Below are 20,256 nucleotides of genomic sequence, written 5' to 3'. Positions count from 1 at the left end.
TGTCAGGCATACCATCTGCACATTGATGGAGTGGTAATGCTTACGATTGCGGTAAATGTGCTCACTTGCCTGTGGTGGCACGAGCGATATGGGTGCAATCAATGGCCCCAACAACATTGGGGATGTGTCCAAGGGGATGGAAGTCTCCCTTCACAGCTGGCAATTCAGCACCCCTGGGGAAATGGATGTATCTGTCCTTGTATAGCATCATGGCGGACAGTTCATCACGCAGCACCATGCTGAACATCGGTTGTGGCATCCCACCAGTGCTGGCCACAGTCTCCTGGAATGATCCTGTGGCACAAAAATGCAAGACTGCCATCACCTTATAAGTAGGGGTGAAAGCTGTTGGATATGTCCTGCGTGGCTGCAGGTGGGGCTCCAACAGATCACAAAGGGTCTTCAGGGTGGCTCTGTCCAGGCAGCATTTACGTATGATCGCAACATCCTCCATGTCCTCCAGCACCGTCAAGTGACAAATCAAATTTGGCCTCCTCCTATTGGAGTTGATAGTAGACATATGTCAATACAATACACCAAGAGATGTGCACGGCATGTCACGTTCTGGATGACACAACAACAACAATGACTGACATCTAGAGTGACTAACAGACCAGCTTACATGGAGGGACACCTTCAGCTACATAAAGGGCACACGTGTCAACTTACACAAGACAAGTACCTCAAACACCACCTTTGGCTATGTGAATGCACATAGGGATATGGCCACAGTACACATGTGCACGCCTGGGAGTCTAGCATCCAGCATATGTGTAACTAATCAAAACCACTGCCTCCTACCCAGCTGCTGTACCGGTCACACCTTGATGCGTCATTACAACCTGGCACACATCCACCACACAATGACCACAGTCGGCGCTGGAATGATGAATGTGTTCATGAGCAGACATTAGAGGCAATGTTAAGTAGATCAACATTCATCGAAAAGAGCATTGCTGTGATTGTCACTGGACCTCAACACATTGACATGTGTACACATTGTACAGTCCAGGACTACACTGTCCTGCCTACACCAACATCAAATCCTCAAGTGACATATGAGTGGGTACAGACAAATGTACGTTACACACACACAAACATGGCATGTGTAGCCATCAGTGGAGTAAATTGAACATTGGCATAGTGTGCACAATGATGTGCCATTGAACATGTTGGCACTATGCACTGTTGATGTGTGACAGATGGACATCGCCATTGCATGGCACCCATATCGCGGTAGCTACCGCCTGGCACCGGTGGTGTGTCACCAGCACCCCCATTCACACCAGTGCAGTATTCATAGGCATGGAGACATGTGGAAATGGCGGTTGTCATGCTCCGCCACTAAAATTGCGGTAGCGCACCCCGGGCCCCAGCGGTGTTACACCGCCATGGAGCTCGCCCTAGAGCCAATGCAAAGCTCGATAGCGGTGCCACGATGCAATTTTGAAGGTCGCAGTAGGCGGGCTCCGCCACCGCTGAGGCGGTCATTGGATGCATTTGAAAGAGGCAGACATGGACCACCAATTGCTGCAGCTTGGCACCTTTGAAACGACCCCAGGGGGCTATATATGTGGGAGTGAGCCTCACATTGCCACTGCTCACGGAGCCTGCTGCCTGAGACCCCTCACCCGCTGCTGCCTCCAGGGACTGCTGCCTGACACTCCTCACCTGCTGCTGCTGCCTCCAGGGACTGCTGCCTGACACCCCTCACCTGCTGCTGCCGCCTCCAGGGACTGCTGCCTGGGGACCCTCGCCACCAAAATCCCCTGCTGTTGTCTCACGTCCACAGTGATGGCAAGGACAGAGAAGATCCGTGCCAGTCCCTTCACGAACGAGGAGCTGGAGGTCCTGGTGGACGAGGTGTTCACACAGTACCCAAGGCTATATGGTGCCCCAAATGTCGTGGTGAGTCTTAATCAGTGTTGTGGTAGGGCAGGGGGGCCACACATGTAGTAGACTAATGCAGTATGTACCTGGGAGTGTGGGGTAGTGTAATGCACTGCTTGACATGCTGTCTCCAGTGGGAGGGTGTGTACCCATTGCCACAGCTTTACCTCCCTGCACTTGTAAGTATGCGTGACCTGTGTTGTGAGCCATACAGTGACACAGAAGGGTGTTCATGCTGTAGTCAGGACAGTGATTGCTTGGCTGGATGGCTGTGTGTGCCCCTGTTGTCCATCTCAGTGTGAGTCCAGCTGGACAGCAGTCCCCGTCTACAAAGACACATCACTTCACTTACAGAGTATGACATCAGTCTTTTCACATTGCACTCCAGCTGTGGCCCATCTCAGCACTGTAGATTGCACACAACCACCCTTGTGAAGGGCATTTTTTATTTGTAAGATCATGTCCCTCAATGTGACATCCATGACACAGTTATCTATTCACAGGGCAGGGACATTGAGGGCTGCACAGTCTTGGACACAGTGGGTCACCCCCCAAACACAGGTTGATATGTGATGTATGTGTTGCTCAACCCAACAATTGACTGGAGATGTGGGCACTCAGGTTTCAGTGCTGGCATCCTGCATGTGTGAGATGTGCAGGGACTGTGTTTCCCCCTCACACCTGCATGCTTTAACATCCGCTTTTCCCATGCAGGGGTCACATGTGGGCTGTACAATAGTCTCTGATTAATCTATCGTTGGATATGTGATTTGGTTGTATCTTGCTACTGTATACCTGATCATTTCTCCCTCTTGTCTCCCATGCCTGCAGCTCAAGGTACACCTGCGTAAGGCCGTGTGGAGGGCCATTGCAGCGAAGGTGCAAGCCCTGGGGGTCTCAAACCGACGGCGCACACACTGCCACAATAGATGGGATGACATCAGCCAGCTGGCAAAGAATGTGGCGGAGATGACCCTGGGGCTGCTTCCTCGCACTGGGCGTCTGGCACAGCGCAGCATGACACCACTAATGGGGCATATCTTGGCAGTGACACAGCCTGAGCTGGATGCACGTTTGAAGTCGCATCAGCAGCAAGCCAGGGGTGAGCATTTGGGGAGTCTGACTTTGGATGGGAGTGGCTGCATGTGTACAGAGCCTGTGCCAGCGCTGTCCTCTGTGATGTTGGGAGTGTGATGCTGTGGCATGTAAGTGGCTGCTGACCTGGGTGCCTTTGGCATGCATTTGCCCTACCTGTACTTACAAAGTTGATTTGGAAGCTGTGCCTTCACATTACATTCTGAGTTGTGCTCTTCAGGTTTCTTCTGCATTGGTGTAGTCTTGGGAATCCCATGGGAGGGGACGGCAGTGTGCCCACTCTGACTGTGCGTACATCAATGCGTCCATTGCATGCACCCATATTGGGGAGGGCTAGATATCTTACAGCAATGTGCAGCATTCTATTGCCCCCAAGGTACGACATGGTGGGTGGATTGGGCTAATGTCCATTGTGGGCTGTCATGTTGTAGTCTGGGTCTGTGTTGTCCCCTCCTGTTCTTTGCAGTTCTGTCATTGGCAACAAGTAGTGTGCCCCCACCATGTCCCTAGGTGTGCTCAGAACTAGTTGTGTCTGTTTGAACAGAGCCACAAGCAGGGTGTTGTGCTGTGTGGTCATCACATGGCTCACTCATGCCTGAGTTTCCAGTTTCCATGCACTGCTTGAGTCTATGTAGTGAGTTGGCATGATGTGATTGCACAGGGTGGTGTGCAACATGTAGATTTGCTCAAATTTTGTCATGCATTGCTTGCATATGTTTGTTCTGTTTTTGCCACTGACCTGACCCTACATCTCTCACCCGTGCAGCATCACCTGTGGTTACTGAAGGATACGAGACGGACACCAGTGGGGGTGAAACTAGCACCACAACTGCCCAGGAGCCCAGTGACACAGATGTCACCAGCGCATCAGAGGGGGACAGGAGTCTGCTGGAGGAGTCCCAGCCTGAGACGCAAAGCACCACATCATCCGATGCCAGCGGGGATGCATCCATGTCAGAGGGCACAGGGAACGGGGACTCTGGATCGACTTCCACCACACAGCGGCCATTGCCCACCCTCCCAGCCACTTCCTCTGGTGCTGCCCATGTCCGCCTCAGTAAGAGGGGAAGAGTGTCCTTCACCCCTGGCACTTCTGCCCCTGTCCGCCCTGCTGCCATCAGTGCTGAGTCTGTGGACCTTTTGCGCCAGCTGTGTGTAGGCCAGACAGCTCTCCTAAATGCCTTCATTGACCACAACAAGAAATTGGCCCAGGTGGTTGCTTTCATGGAGGGCATACATTCCAACATGGGTGGGCTGCACCGGGCAGTCCAGGCTTTGTCATCAACAGTGACGTCTGCCCTGCAACAGGCACATTCTCACAGTCCAGCTCCAGTCCCTTTGTCCACCACCCAGGCAGTGGCCACGTCTGACGATAGTGACCACGGTCCACATTCATCAAAGTCACGATACAGCACACGGAGCACACAGCAGCAACAACCCAAGCGGTCCTGTGCGCAGACACCATCCCCACAGAAGACCAAAGGCACCCCAGAGCGCAGGGAGAAAAGCCCGTCAGGTGACACCAGGGGACAATTAGCAAAGCAGCAGACCTCAGGCACACATGCCTCAGTGCCATCCCCATCCAAGGACTCTCCTGCCCCTCATCGTACAGTGTCTGTGCCCACCAAGGAGGTGGTGCATGTCAAGGGTACACCTGGGAAGGGCTCAAAGGCAGTATCACCAACCACCATTCCAAGCCCGTTGAAGTAGGGCCCAGAGGGGACTGTAGGGGTGACACCTAGTAAACAGGGGAAGGGGGGGCAGAGACGAAGCAAGGCAAAGTGTTCCGCTGGGTTCAGCACATCACCAGAGGGGCTGCCAGCACCTGCACCTGCTGCAGCAGTGTTGGTGAGTGTGCCTGTTGTGCCCACACCACTTCCCATTGATCCACAGTCAGTCAAGCCATTTAGGATCCCCAAGTGGGCACCCCTCCTCAATCTCCCAGCCACACCGTGACTCCCGTCTGCATGACTCCACCTCCATGTGCCACTACACCACCTGGTCCAAGCAGCCCTCCAGCCTGCCAAAACACTGATCGCTCTACCTCAGCTGTTCCGCTCTCTCCCCCTTTAAGTGCCCAGTCAGTCCCCGAGGCACTGCCAGCTCCCAGTCTGCCTGACAGCCAAGTCTGAGTGGAAGTCACCCTCACACACCTGTGTCTCACACAGGAGGGCCTGTACTGCACATTGTTGCCCACTGACTGTGTTGCTGGCCATGGAAAGATACAGTCGCACACATTCCCTGTGCAGCTTCTCATGGACATGTTCTGCACTGCCCACTGGCCTTGTTGTTCACTGCTATTTTGCCCTTGCCTGTGCAGCTTATCATGGACACACACTGCACTGCCCACTGGCCTTGTTCACTGCTGTTTTGCCCTTGCCTATGCAGCTTCTCATGGACATACTCTGCACTCTGCCCTTCCCTCTGGCCTTGTTGTTCACTGCTGTTTTGCCCTTGCCTGTGCAGCTTCTCATGGACATACTCTGCACTCTGCCCTGCCCACTGGCCTTGTTGTTCACTGCTGTTTTGCCCTTGCCTGTGCAGCTTCTCATGGACATGCTCTACATTTTGTGCCTTACTCTTCTCATGGTGCCTATCCGTGCAATTTGTGAATAAAAACAGTTGCTCCAGTTGTCTATTTTGTCAGTGTCCTTACTGAATAAAGTTATTTTGCTGTGTGTAAATGGTTTACTGTGCCACATGGTCTGTGTGGCACTTCAAAATGTTTAATGTTTGGGCTCACTTGCCCTCTTTGTTTCAGGGGTGACAGGGTCTTCAGTTCTTCTTGGCCCAGATACTTGTGGTGGCAATGGTGTCAATTTCGAATGTTTAGCAGTAGTCATTTACTTGATTAGTTCATGTTGGCTCTTTTGTACACATGTCAGGTTGGGGGGCACTGCCAGCACAGGGTGGGTTTCTGCACACAGTATTGCAGGCAAGCTGTCCAGGGTCATCATGTGTGTGTTCTTCCTATATGTGTGCCCAGTGGTGTATGTGTGTGGTCATCTTGTGATGGCCAGTCATCGTAGTCCCATGGCTTACTTTCCATGTGTGCTCTTGGATGGCCAGATATTGTGCAGTGTGAAGGGGGTGAGTTCGTGGGGAGTGTTGATGTGTGCATGCCTCTGCAATGTCCACTACACACATGTCACCCAGGAGTTGTGTGCCTGTTGTTTTGATTGTTCATCCCTGTGGATGTGGTTGTATTCCCATGTGTGAGCTGTATGTTGTGCACTGTGCAGTGTGTTGGTGTGTCCTTGCAGTTCTGTCTGACCCCTACTTGTTTTTGTCACTTGTGAGTATGCAGAGGGTGTAACTGGCAATTCAGTGTTTTGTTGCACATCCCTGTGTCTGGTGGCTGTTTGTGGGGTCTGTGCAGACCTGCTGCTCCACACTGCCATTGTGGTCATGCCTTGCTGTCCCATGGTGCCTTCTTTCCTCCAGAGTGACATGTTGTGTGCGTTGTCATGCCTTCCCCTATCTGTGCTTCAGCTGCCTACCCATTGTGGGTCTGCACTCCCTTTCTTTGTGTATGGTACACTCCTGCCATGTCCCCTACTGACATGCAGTACACTTCACTTTGGTGTGAGCTGTCCCCTTGGTTTGTATGTGTGTGTGCCTCCCCATGACTTCATTTGTGCCACTGTGCTTTGTGGTGCAGTACTTTGTCCAGGGTCAATGTGCATTTCCCCAATGGGTCATGTGTTATGTTCTGGTGCTGTTTGTCAGTCATGGTTGCTGCTATGCAGTTCAGCTGTGTGTGCTGCCCAGTCCTGTGGTCAAGTTGTTTCCACCTTTGTGTCCCAGACTTGTGCATCTATTGGGTGTTGTGTTGGATGTATGTGTGTTGTTTGTGTTATTGCTTCCCTTCCTGGGTGTGCTGATGTCTGTATGTTGTGCTGTATGGTGTTGTGTGGGTTGCTGTTCTGTCACTGATGTCTGTGTGTGTCTGGTATGCTTGGTGTGCACACACAGCTTGTTGTGCTTGCTGTGCTGTGCGTATGTTGCCTTGTGATTGCCTGTTGTGCATCCCATGATGTTGTGCTATGTGATTGTTCTGCCTGTGCATCTGTTTGTTTGCTGTGTTCTGTGATGGTGCACGTGTGTGTGTTGTGGGATGTTGTCTGTGCATTGTTCCTGAGTGATGAGGTTGTGCACTCCTGTTGTGTCTGTGCTCCCATTGCCTTTCCCCAGTTTAGCTGAACAGGGCATGTCTGTTGTTGTTGTGGCTCTGTGTGTTTCAGTTGGGTTATGTGTTTGTCTGTTGTATTTGTTTCCACATTTGTGGTGGCATCACTGTGTGTGTGTGTCTGTGTGTTGGAAGGCGTTCCCCGGGGGGGCTGCGGAATGAGTTCCCGACCACCCTGAGGCCCACCTTTCCCAGAATTAGGCCGAGCAAGAGCAGGGAGGCCCTTCCTGGAAGGGTCTCGCACCTAGGATCGCACGCGCTGCGCTTACTCTCTCTTCGGATAGAGGGACACCACACAGTAGGTCGTTATAAGGCAATAAGCTTTTATCGGTAGTTGTCAGGGATCTTTATGATCCGGCAGGCAGGTGCAAAATTAATGCCACAAGCGGCAGCGATCTCGTGATGAGAGAAAAGGGGTAGCGGGACAGTCTTTCAGTCAGTGTCTCTGCGAGGTATCCGGCGCACAGCTCTCAATCCTCGAGCTGAGGGGATGTTGCTTCTCTCGACAATCTCTGCCGATTCTCTTGGAGGAGCGGGCCGCGAGTCACTCAGCAGGCACCGGAGGGTCGTAGTTCAGGGAGCCACGACGGCGTCAACAGGGCTCAGATGGTTCGGAATTCGGGGAGCCGCGATGGCGTAAGCAGGGCTCAGGTGGTTCAGAGTTCGGGGAGCCGCGACGGCGTCAGCAGGGCTCAGATGGTTCAGAGTTCGGGGAGCCGCGACAGCGTCAGCAGGGCTCAGATGGTTCAGAGTTCGGGGAGCCGCGACAGCGTCAGCAGGGCTCAGGTGGTTCAGAGTTCGGGTAGCGTTCTTCTGTTCGGTGAGTGATCGAGCCGTGACCAGGTCAGCAGGCTCTCGTCAGTCCAGGTCTTCTCTGCCTCTCGTCCCTTCAGCACCCCTTGTTATACTCCCCCCTCCTCTTTGAAGTCCGGAGTCCTCGCGGAGAGGGGTCTGGTGCCTGGGGGGCGGTGTGTCGGGGTTTCCTGTCGCTCGGCCCTTTGATCTGTTCAGGTGGGTCTGGGAGGGACTCCAGACAACCAGCAGGCGAGGCGCCCGCTCACCGGGGGCCTGGTGGTCGATCGAAACCTCCTTCGGGGGAGAGACCAGAGGTGTGACAGGGTCGGCGCCTCTCGGTCTGGTTTGGGGTGGGGGTTTCGTTCTCCATCGGCCGGGCATGCGTGTTGGGGATCTGGTCGGCCCTCGGGATGTTGGTCCACGGAAGCCGGAAGGCCGTGCTCACGAGGTTCGGCGTGTTTGTAGTGTGACTTGCTGGTCGGGAGGGCCCACGCCACGCGGCCAGTCTCACACTGTGTGATGTTTGTGGCTGAGCCCAGGGTCTGTGGTTGTGTGTATTGCCTCTCCAGTATTGGCAGCCTTCAGTATGTTTGGCACTGGTGTTGTGAGCTGCTGGTGTGAGGGGGGTATGTGTGTAGATTCTTTCTGATGTTTGTCAGTCCTGAGGTGTGTAGATGGTCCCTGTGTATAGTGCTGCTTGTGTATTCCTGTGAAGTAGTTGTATGTATGTGTGGCTGTTCCCAGTTTGAGTTCAGGGCCTTCCTTTCATCCTTGTGCCTATACATGGTTTGCCTTGCTGTCTCCCTGTGTGGTTGCACTGAGCTGCCTGTGGTTTGATTTCACTGACTGTGCCAGCCATGTGTGCTTTGATGGTGTGAGGGTGTTGTGCTCTGTTCCTTATTGATTTGATGTACACATGCTTGTTGTGTGTCTCCATGGCATTCCATTTGTGTGCAGCCCACTTTGGTTTCCCTATTTGTTGCGCTCCATTGCTGTTGGCATGTGGGGTGTGTGTGTGTGTGTCAGTCTGTGATATGTATGTGTGACTGTGCAGGCTGTGTGTCCATTTGGATGTTGATTCCTTGTGTGTGTTCATTTGTTGCTTGCCCTCATTGCTTTTTCCCTGAGTGTGGTGTAGTGTGTGTTTTCCCTGACCCTGTGCTACTGTGCTGTGTGTTTCTGTGCAGCCACTCCTGCATTGTGTGTCTCCATGATTGTTTGTTGTGTGGTGCAGGGTATGTATTGCCCTGGCTTGTTGTTGTGCATGGGGTGTACAGGGGGGGCACATGCCATGGGCCTTCATGGGGTGTGCTAGTGTGTGGGTGTGGCCCCGTGGTCTTTGTGCCCTGCCCATGCCTGGCACTGGCCCTGCTTTCTGCATTGTGCATGTATTTGCTTGTGTTCGCCGCTGCGGTGACGTGACCGGGACATTGCTGCATGGTGGCGGTAGCTGTGTGTCCAGGATGCAGCGGGGTGAATTTGTGGCAGGTGGGTGATGTGCGGGTGCCCTTGGGCATGTATCCCTGTTCCCCCTAGGGGATTCGGACCCTGTGTCAGGCCGTGGGTTGTGTTGTGTTATGTGTCGATGAGTTCCTGGTGATGTAGCAGGTACAGCACCAGAAGGACATGTAGAGCTGGGTCCATTGCGGTTGTGTCCGGGTGGTGTGGATCGGGACTCTCGTTTCACGCTCCGCTGTCGAGTTACCGCTGTCTCTGGTTGGGTGGTGTCTCCGCTGCGGTGCGTCTGCTTGCTTGAGTCATCCTAATTTGTGGACCGGGCGGACATCATTCCGCACGGCGCAGGGTCTCCATTGGCTCCCACTGCCGCGGTGGTGGGCGCACTTTGAAGGCGGCGCGCGTCGCACCGCGGCAGTCGGGAATTGGCCTATGTTTGACCATACTAATATGGCGGACGTGATGTCCGCTGCTAGCGGGCGGAAAAAGGCATTTTTCCGCACCGCCAGCGCGGCTGTGGTCCCACACCACCCTACATCCTAATGGACCCCTAAGTGTAGCATAAACCTTCCTCCCCATTTTATCAGTTGTTATAATTGATATTGGTGTACTACAACCCAATAGAATTGCAGTGGGGAGGGTACGCTGTCACCTGGCTGACAATCAAAACTTTAGATCTACATCCTAAAATAGGTGTCAGATTCGTGTAGAGAGTAGTAGCAAAGAAGGAATAGGATTGAGAGATGTAGGCTAGGTTGAAAATAAAAATTGAGATTAAAAATTTTAGGGAGCTGTGGATTCTCAACAGTTTAGGTGCCATGGTACTGATTATTAACGCTTTATAAAAATCTGTATTTTGTTGTATTGCATTTGTTTGAAAATATACAAGTTCTAATAATTGGACTAACAGTGGACTTTTCCATCTGCAGAATATACTGAATGATCAGCAGTGGCACTGTTGCAGAAGATTATTTCTCTGCTTTGCTGAGACAATAAATACATCTGCATTCTAAATTCCTTCATCAATTTATATGGGAAATCAAACTCACATTTTATCATTTTGCTTTTCATTAAAAAGTGCAAAGCATCTGATTGTCCTCTGTACCTTGTAATAGGGTCTTCAGCATAAACATAATCTGTCTAGATGGTCGCAATATGGATGACATTATGGTGCTTCTGATAGTTTATCAAAGAATGTGTTTCCAAGGCTGACAAAGCCTGCTTTAAATATTTGTTCTAGCTATATATCATCAGAGGATATTATTGCCTTTGAGGCTGGAAGGAGTTGTTGTCTTCAGTTAAATCGATTTAATTACTTTCTCATTTAGAGAAGCTCATTTAACCAGTTTCCCTGTGCTCTGTATGTAGAAGTCTAATAGTCAAGATAGATTGTTGAACAGGATACTCTGTGTTCTTGTAACTCCATTCCACTCTTATAAAGGTGCCAATGCTTTCAATGGTTCAGAGTACTTCCCCATTACTCCACCTACTTGCCTTACAGTCATAATTTTATATAGTTGTCTAGAGCATAATTCCTGATGTCTCATCTTCCTGTGTCATCTTCACCCAGGGCAAATGGTCAAGTTGGTGCCCTGACATCCTAAAGCTATCGCAGGATGTCATCTGACATGAAGGCCAATCAGTTGCCTAGCAAGCAATAGGATATATTTATCATGGTATTGAAATGGGTAGCAGGGTAGTCAGACCACCCAGCTGAATAGTGAGATGAAAAGAACTAGGGCATTAATCTGAAAGAGACACGTTAGTGATAGATTCCTTACCTTAGAATATCCCCAGGCATCAGACTGGACATGGAAAGTTTTTGCCAGCAGTACCCCTGCGCGTCAGAAGGTGGAGTTGTGCAGCTCCGCGTCCATCGCTGGCTTCGTAAGCGCCGAGATGACTTCATGTAAACTACTTAGGCTCCACCCATGCGCGCTGACGTCAGTTCTTTTTTTTTTCCACGTCAGCAAGCGCAGATCCGGTTAGAGCATGTGCCCTAGTCGCTTTTGACTAAGCTTTTGAGACTATGTCTTCCATTTTTGAGTCTTTGACTCCTGGTGCCATGTAGAGATGTCTGAATTTGAATCCTGCGGGGCCTGTCGCCGTACGATGTCAGTGGCCGACCCCCATGGTGTCTGTCTCTGATGTCTGGAGCGCGACCATGACTCGTGGTCCTGTTCTGACTGTCTGGCCATCACTCCTAAGCCCTTGCGGGGGCGGTCCCGTAAGATACAGGAGGCCCGGCAGTAGTCTCTGTGCCGTTCAAGGTCCAGGGGTCGCTCGGGAAATCGCTTGCGGAGCCATGGTCATCGCTCCCCGGGATCGACGTCTTCCCACTCAGATTTGGGTTAGAGACGTCATAAGAAAAAGTCGAAGAAGCGATTCCGTTCTCTGATGTCCCCTCATCGGTCATCGGACGCGGACGAGGGGACCGGGGGTACCACCCCTGCGGCTCCTTTGGAGCCTGTGAGTCCCGCGACCTACCCACCTTATCCGGGTCCGTTGGGGACTCCTGCACAGGTGCAAGAATTTCTTACAGCCATGAACCGCCTCTTCAGACCTCGTGCTCCTGCCGGCTCGCCTTTGGGCCCCGTGGTCCCAGTTGAGGGCCCTCCCTTGCATCTGGTTCCAGCCGGCGCGCCTTCAGGCCCCACAGTCCCCGTTGAGGGCCCTCCCGTGCAGCCGGCTCCGCTGCCGGCGACTCCGGCCCCAGCACCACAGGGACCTCCGCCGTCGGCTTTGGACCGCCACCGCAGTGACCTCCGCTGACGGCTCTGGCCCATTTGCGCCGCAGGGACCGCTGCCTTTTTGCGCTTCTCCAGCAAGAAGTCACGGCCATCCTGGCCAAGGGGGTCATTGAGCGTGTTCCTGGTCCAGAAGTGGGACATAGTTGTTATTCCCACTACTTTCTGGTCCCCAAGGAGGACACATGGGGCCTGCGTCCCATCTTGGACCACAGGAACGTCACTGGCTTCCTCCGGAAGGAGCAGTTCAAGATGTTGACTCTGGCTCAGGTCTTGGCTGCCCTCGACCCTGGAGACTGGATCATAGCGTTGCACTTGCAGGACGCATATTTTCATATCCCCGTCCTGCCGGCCCACCGGCATTCCCTGCGGTTCATGGTAGGCCTAGAGCACTTTCAGTTTGCCGTGCTCCCCTTCTGCCTTACCAGTGCCCCTCAGGTATTCACGAAAGGGATAGCGGTGGTCGCAGCCCATCTGCGCAGCTCAGGGGTTCCAGTCTTCCACCTATCTCGATGACTGGTTGTTGAAGGACCTCCTGCTTTTGCTGGGGTTCTCCATCATACTGCCGAAGTCGCACCTGAGTTCCTCTCAGATGCTCCCCTTCATCGGAGCGGTTCTGGATTCGACGCAGTTTCAGGTTTATCCTCCCGCACAGCGAGCCCAGGATATTCAGGCTATGATTCCAATCTTTCGGCCTCCATCCCGGGCTTCAGTCAGGATGACCTTCTGGTTCCTGGGCCTATTGGCCTCCTGTATCCTGCTTGTGCACCATGCCAGGTGGCATATGCGGGCTCTGCAGTGGGACCTGAAGTTCCAGTGGGCACAGCATCAGGGCAACCTGGCCGATCACGTCCAGATCTCGGAGTGCGCTGCTCGTCAATTGCAATGGTGGCTCACGTATCGCGATTGGGTCATTGGCCCGTTCCTCTGTCCGGGGAAGTGTAGTGCAGGTGTTCAGACAACACCACCGCCATGTGGTATTGCAACAAACTGGGCGAGGTGGTGTCATGGAACCTATGTCCGGAGGCTCTCCGCCTCTGGACATGGCTGGAACATCAAGGCATTCACCACCTGACAGGTACTATAAACACCAGACCGGACGAACTCGGCCTCTAGTGCATGAAGGTGGCACACAGCCTCTTTCTACAGTGGGGAGAGCCTTGGTTAGATCTCTTTGCCATCTAAGAGAATGTGCAATGTTATCAATTCTGCGTGTTGAAATTTCCGAGGCGGCACTCGCCTGGCGACGCTTTTCATCACGAGTGGAGCTGCGGTCTGATGTACGCCTTTTCGCCTATACCACTTCTGCCCAAAGTGCTGAGGTAGATTCGGCGCAACCGGGCCAAAGTCATCCTTGTGGCTCCGGATTGGGCATGAAGATACTGGTATCCCGTGCGACTCAGCATGGCGATCGCTCCCCCGATTCGACTGCCTCTTCGGGATGATCTTCTGTTGCAGCAACAGGTATCTGATAGAGACATCTAGCCGCAGGTTCCTTAACTTAAAATATCCCCAGGCATCAGACTGGATCCGGAAAAAGCTTTGCAGCAGCACCTCTGCGCACCGGTGGACAGCGCCACACGACGCCGCCATGACGTCGTCTACATACGTGACATCAGCGAGGTCATATAAGTCCCTCCCGGCGCACTGACATCAGTTTCCTTCTTTTCCGGGTGCAACGCGGATCTGGAGTGAGCGGTTCCTCTGACCTGTTTTCAAGCCTTCGCGTCGGGGAACAGTGTGCGATGCCTTCAGACCCGCATCTTATTTGTATGTGGTGTCTGGGCGAGCACAATGACTCCACAGACTGCGAGGCATGCCAAGACCTGAAGCCCAAGTCTCGGCGCGAGCGCCGTATGAAGCTTCTCTCGGCGCGGCTATCCAGGTTGGAGTCATCTCGCCCCCCGCTTCTTCAATGGCAGGTCCCTCTACTGTCCGGTCCCGCCGTCGTTTGCCCTCCGGGATTCGGGGCCGCCGTTCACCACTTGGTAAGTCGAGGCGCTTGTCGCCAAGGTCTTCGACCTCCCCTTCTTCTGTTGTCAGGAGCTCTAGTTCCCGGAACATTCCGGATGTGTGCTCCCAGCAGTCGACCTACCCACCCTTTCCGGGTGTGGGGGCAACTCGGGGCCCAAATGGCGGCAAATGCCGCAGCCTTGCAGGCCTTCCTTGGGCCATCTCCCGTCCCTGGGGCGTCCTCGCGGCCTCTGTTTCTTGTGGGTTCTCTGACGGACTCGCCGGTGGGTTCACCCCCCTCTACGGTCCACGTGGAGTCGTTCAGGCGCGGCCAACCGGAGTCCCCCTCTACGACCCACGACGGCTCCGCCATGCCGCATAGCCCCACTGGGCTTCCTGCGGCACCGCAGGTGGTTGCCGATTCTCATAGCCCTGCCCTGAGCACACCCCAAGCTCCCGGTCAGGCTCGCCTCCTCGGCTCCGCCCCCGCTCCTTTCCCTGGAGTTGGAGCCTAGCATGGATAAGGTGGAGTCGGTGACGGGCCGGCGCCGAAAGCCTGCCTCGCCGGCTTCGGCATCTGCTCCTTCCTCGGAAGGGGAGCTTATCATAGTCTCGGTGCCGGACGGCGCCGAGTCAGCCGTGTCGGCGTATAATGATACTTATGTTGGCACTGACGCGCGTCGCTTCAGCGCCGTGTCGGTGCAAAATTATGGACTCTTCTCCAGAGGCTTCGGGAGGGAGTTTGGCGCCGTCTTCTCGATCACCATCACCAGATGTACTGTTGCCTGTGCCCCACTTGGAGTTTGTTGAGCTTCCTCGGGAGCTCCCAGTTCCGGCAGGCTCTTCGCCTCCCCAGGAGCAACATCAGGATCCTCATTCTTCAATGGGACTCCCTTCTGTGGAACATTGGTCGCACCCTCACTGTCTGAGGAGGGTCAGTTTACAACCCTCCCCCACTGATGAGTTGTTGTCTCCTCCACAGAGGGCTACCGAGGCCGGTGCGGCTTTTTTGAGGGTGGTCTCATTGGCCACCCAAATTTTAAGCATGCAACCCCCTTCTGCCCCCTTGTATGTCGACCCCTTGCTTGAGGTCCTTCATCGGGGGTCTGGAAATGTGGAGCCGCTTCTACCCTTTGAGGCTTCCCTTTATGATACCCTTTTAGGTACCTGGGTCCGGCCTGCTTCAGGTGACCCCGTGGCTCGTTCAGTTTTGCACCGCCATCGTCCAGCTCCGCATGATCCTGTTTGTCTTTTTGTACATCCTGATGTGCAAGGGTTTGTGTTGCAGACTGCTTTCCCCTCCCTGCCCCCTCTAACGCTTCCTCCCTCCCGGGAGTCCAGATGGCTAGAGTCATGGGGCAGGAACGTCTTTGCCTCCACTAGTGCGGCCCCATGATCCTTAAATACTATGTGTGTTTTGGCGCAGGCTACCTCTGTCCTGTGGGACTCCGCAGAGTCTTTACTTTCAGCCACCTCTGAAGGTGCTCGGGTTGATCTCCTTCTCTGGGATGGCCGCGACCTTGCCAAATCACAATCCTCTCAGCCTTAGATACTTCGGATTCTTTGGGACGTGCTATGGCGAGCCCTGTTGCCTTAAGGCATCACACTTGGTTGCGTGATAGTGTCTTCCCCGGATAATATCTGGGAGCGACTGGTTGACTTACCCTTTGATGGGGTTTTGCTGTTTGATGCTCATGCCTAGTCGGCGGTTCACCGGCTCCTTGCGTGCTTTCGTCCTCCCACTTAGGTCTTCTTAGGCCTATCTTCTGTGGTGGTACTTTTTCATTTTGCATCCTTTAGATGAGCTCTGTGTTTAACATGGGCGGTGAGCCTTGCGTCGTCTTTTTCTGTAGTCAAGGGTGATTACCCTTTTATTTGCATCCCTTGGATGCATTTTGCTTTGAGAGCCTGTTGGCCTGCTCTGGCCGTGTTCCACAGATTGCTGTGTCTGATCCTCTGACTGTGGTATTGAGCCGGTGGCTCAGCTCGGTAATGTCATATGGCTCGGAACTCATGTACATGGGTTCAGTTCATTACTGCGATCTTTTAGCTTGGCTTATTGCCTTAAGAGGTGGTACCCGTTGTTTAGGGTATGCATACTCCATGTGGGGTACTTGCATGCTATTATATAGCATTGCTTATCTCACCTGGGCCTGGAGATTCTGTGGGTTCCATGCGTCGCTTGGTGGTCCGTTATACGGTGCTCTGTTTTTCCCGGTGCCATCTTCTTACACCATGGTCATTCTGCCTGTTCCACCTCCTTGGGAGGTTGTTTGATCTCCACTTCAGAAGCAGCTCCTACCTGCCCTTACTGTACTAGGTATGTACCGGTATGGACATGTTCAGGCTCCTGGCTTGTTCTGTCTCTACATATTTATATGTTTATACATTTATGTATGCGTGCCGCTTGCCTTGTAATTCCTTTTCCTACGTCGCCACCTCTTTTCGAGGCTGCAAGGTAAAGCCGATATCTCCATGTGTGTGGGAGCTTTTCTGAGTTGTTGCAAGCTGCCCATAGGTTCCTCCTTGCTTCCGCTTCCTAAGGAGATTTCCCAATTTGACAAATGCTTCTTTTTTTTTAATGTTCAACACTGTATGTCTTTTCTAGAGTGTTTGGTCATGGATTCTGAGGCTCTTTCCACGATTGGTTACCTTCGTGTTTTTGGCCACATCCGTCGGATGTGCTACTGCCTGCAAGTCTATATTGTGGGTTGTTTCTCACGTTGGCTTCATACTGCCCGGTCAGGCACTCTTATGCTTCTTGTGTAAGCCACTTTAAGGTCTCTGTGGCCGTTTTGCCTGCTGCGTGTTTCTACCTGCTTCAGCGGGTTTAAACTTGATGCTATTCGCCCCTATTTTCCCATTTTGGGATTGAATGTGCTCTTGGCGTGTTAATTGTCCCGCCAGCTGTTTCAAACGCATTGCTCAGATTCTAGCTCTTGCCTTTGGGGCTCTTGGCATGGGCTCCTTCAGCCTTCCTTCTATAGGCTAGTCTGTTAGGCCCTGGTTGCATCTCTTTCGGTTCTTTTCGAGCTTGGGTTGCTGTCCTCATCGTGCGCCATTACGCGGAGAGTGGTCTTGCTTCCTCTCTCTCTCTTCTTTGCTCTGGTATGGGGCTCATACCATTCTACCTGTCATTTTTTAATACCGGTATGGTGTAGCGCCATTCTGACATTTTTAGGGTATCTGCTATCCTGTTAATTCTGCTCTTCCGGGCGGTTTGGTTGTTGTATGGCTGTTCCGCCACAGCCTCCCCTCCCCCCTCCCCTTTATCCATCACTCTTTTCCCGGATCGGATGCTTGGCGGTTTCTGTCTGTCGCAGACCCACCAACTGTTTGGGGTATGGCTGTGGTATCTATTCTAAGTTGAGGAATCTGCGGCTAGATGTCTATCAGATGTACGAGTTACTTACCTTCGGCAATGATGTATCTGGTAGAGACGTTGTCTAGCCACAGATTCCTTAACGCCCACCCAGCCTCACCGTTCTGCGAGGACCTTGCCAAGTGGGGTCCGCTGGCCCCCCAGTTACAGTTGGCATTCTTTTTTTCTCTCATGGGTGCTCACATTGTTGCGTCCCTTTGAGGCTTCCCATAATACCCACTGACTCCCTCTCAGGGGTTTCTGTCACAATAATACCGTTGGCTCCCTCTCCAGGGTTTCTTATCTGAGGAAATATGAATTTTGTGATCAGTTATGTCCCCTATCGTAGACCCCAACGGCTCCATGTACATGCTATAAGTACATGTATGTTCCCTCCTGCTCCAGTTTTGAAGACGCAAATATATGTGCGTCCACCGTCAACATGTCCTCTTTCAGATCCGCCATGAATGGGTCAGATATTCCATTCCTAAGTATGAAAGGCCACCGACTTTATGTGGTTCACTTTCCACATTTTACAGATTCAGGCGAGTAGGCCCTGAATTCTGTCATCAAGCCTTTTCCTGCCTTCTGCCTCTGAAAGCTCCAGTCTGAGCCTGCATCTGTATCCATGAACTTTGTCCTACTCCCTGCGCGGCTAACGGTGCCTGATCCAGCATATTGCCTGCCAAAAACTGTATTTCACCTTCAAGATTATCTACTCCGTTCCTCATCCGATGCATTCCTGTCTAGCAGTTTAGGTAAACATTCCTCCAGCTACCGTGCAAAGGGGCCAGGCCTCGCTGTCCTCATGCAAGTGATTCATAGCCCCGTTACCATGGAATATTCCTACCCCCTCGCATCTAGTGTAGACACTTAGACGCTTGTACACGCACTAACAGTCAGTATAGAATAGATTCTATCCTAGAGACCTTTCCTTTTGGATAACACAGTTCTTTAAACATAGGATATTAGATATGATTTGGGATTAGGTTGACATAACCCCCAGACTTCTGTCTCCACATGTAGAGCTAAATGTCAAGTCCCCTTCACCTTCTAGTTGCACGTCAATCACACGTCATGCGGCTGCGCGCGCATCTCTGCCAAATATTTCTGCTGACATTGCAGGATTCTTCTGTGGATCCACCCACTTGTGACATCATGTTTAATGACGTATTTTAGTTACACCCATGAATACGCCTCTATTAGTTACGTATGCACAGTTTATCTGTATTATCAGCTGTTACGCCTCTTGCATCTGTTTCACTGTAATGCATTTTCTATAAAACTGCTTATCTGTCAATAATATATGCCCTTCCTTCCTTAACTTTCGTGGTGATGGAATAGAATGCCTACAATTCGAATTGTATTCCTTTGTATAGGAATAAAGCCTTTTAAAACCTCTAATACCACGGATTCTGCCTCTTATTTTTACTGAGTTATTCTCACTAAGACTTTACCGCATAAAAAATAGTACCGGTAACGAAATATTTACCACATAAATTGGCGCCCGAACAGGGACACTTTCTCATCTCACGCGCCGGCGGTGCATTGCAGGCCCGGTCTCCTGCCACAGCTGAACGGACAACTACGCGTACCCGCAGGATTTCCTGTATCTCCCTCCGGCCGAGCGGGGGTGACTGAGGCTGCGATCAACACCCAGACGAGGCGGTGAGAAGTGCGAAGTATCCCGACCAGAGCCTAGCTGAGAGAGCAAGATCCGAGGTATACAGAGGCCCACCAGGTTCCGAAGTTCCGAGTCCAGTCGAGTCGAGTCCAGTCCGGTCCAGTTTCAGTTCCGTTCCGAGGCCTTCCGTTCCGAGCTACCCGGTGAGTACCATTACCGGGGAGGCATTTAACGTGCACATAGTCTGTGCCGGTCAAGACGGGTTTGGGTACACAAGTCCGGTCTGCACTGTTTCAGCAGTGTATCTGTACTGTTTAGCAGTATATATAGTATGTCTTGCATATAAATAAATATTATCTAGTGTCAGTATTATGTCAGTAACTAGTTTTCTATTAGTTATCATTGTTCGTTAAAACTGTTAAATGTTAAATGTTTTAATACGTTCTATACATTGTGGTGTGAATGACTGTTCATTATTGTGTTCATCGTATAAAGTGTGTTCTAGAAACAAAATCTAAAAATGCCGCTCTTTTCGAAACTAAGACAGATCAAAACTAGAAAAGGTGTACTCGAAGAAGCTGTTCCCATTCCACCTAGGGATACTCCAGGATACTTTATGTATCATAAGCATGGTCTAGATGCCGTATTATTTCTTGATTTATGGGTGGACTACACCAAAGAATTACCAGAGAGTCAGAGATGGCCCGCAGCGGGAACCTGGGATGCAGATTGCATCATGAGAGTAGAAGAAGAATTATGGAAAAAGAAAGCCAGACAGTCACAGAAAGATGCCATTGAATTATGGCGTAAAGAATCATATAGACGTACAGAAAAAGCACTCAGACAGGACGAGAAAGGTAGAGAGAATTCAAATAAAACCCGAGAAAATCTATTACTTGAGGAAGGTACCCGAGTAAACTCAGAACAAGTAGATAGACAAAGAAACACTCTTATGAATGGTATGTATCCTCTTCTGGCCGAAGGGTTACCTAAGGCTACCCCGGAAATACCAAAAGATTTAACTCCTCCATTACTCCCGATAAAAGCACATCCCAAAACACATCCCAAAACAGCAAAGGACGTTTTCCTTTCCTCCTATTTAGATGACGTAGCTCCCGAGTATGCTAATGCCATACCGCACATACCG

Source organism: Triturus cristatus, chromosome 6 (genome assembly GCF_964204655.1).
Source record: "Triturus cristatus chromosome 6, aTriCri1.1, whole genome shotgun sequence".
Taxonomy (NCBI): Eukaryota; Metazoa; Chordata; class Amphibia; order Caudata; family Salamandridae; genus Triturus; species Triturus cristatus.
The sequence above is the reverse complement of the archived record's forward strand: the minus strand, read 5'-3'. Positions refer to the sequence as shown.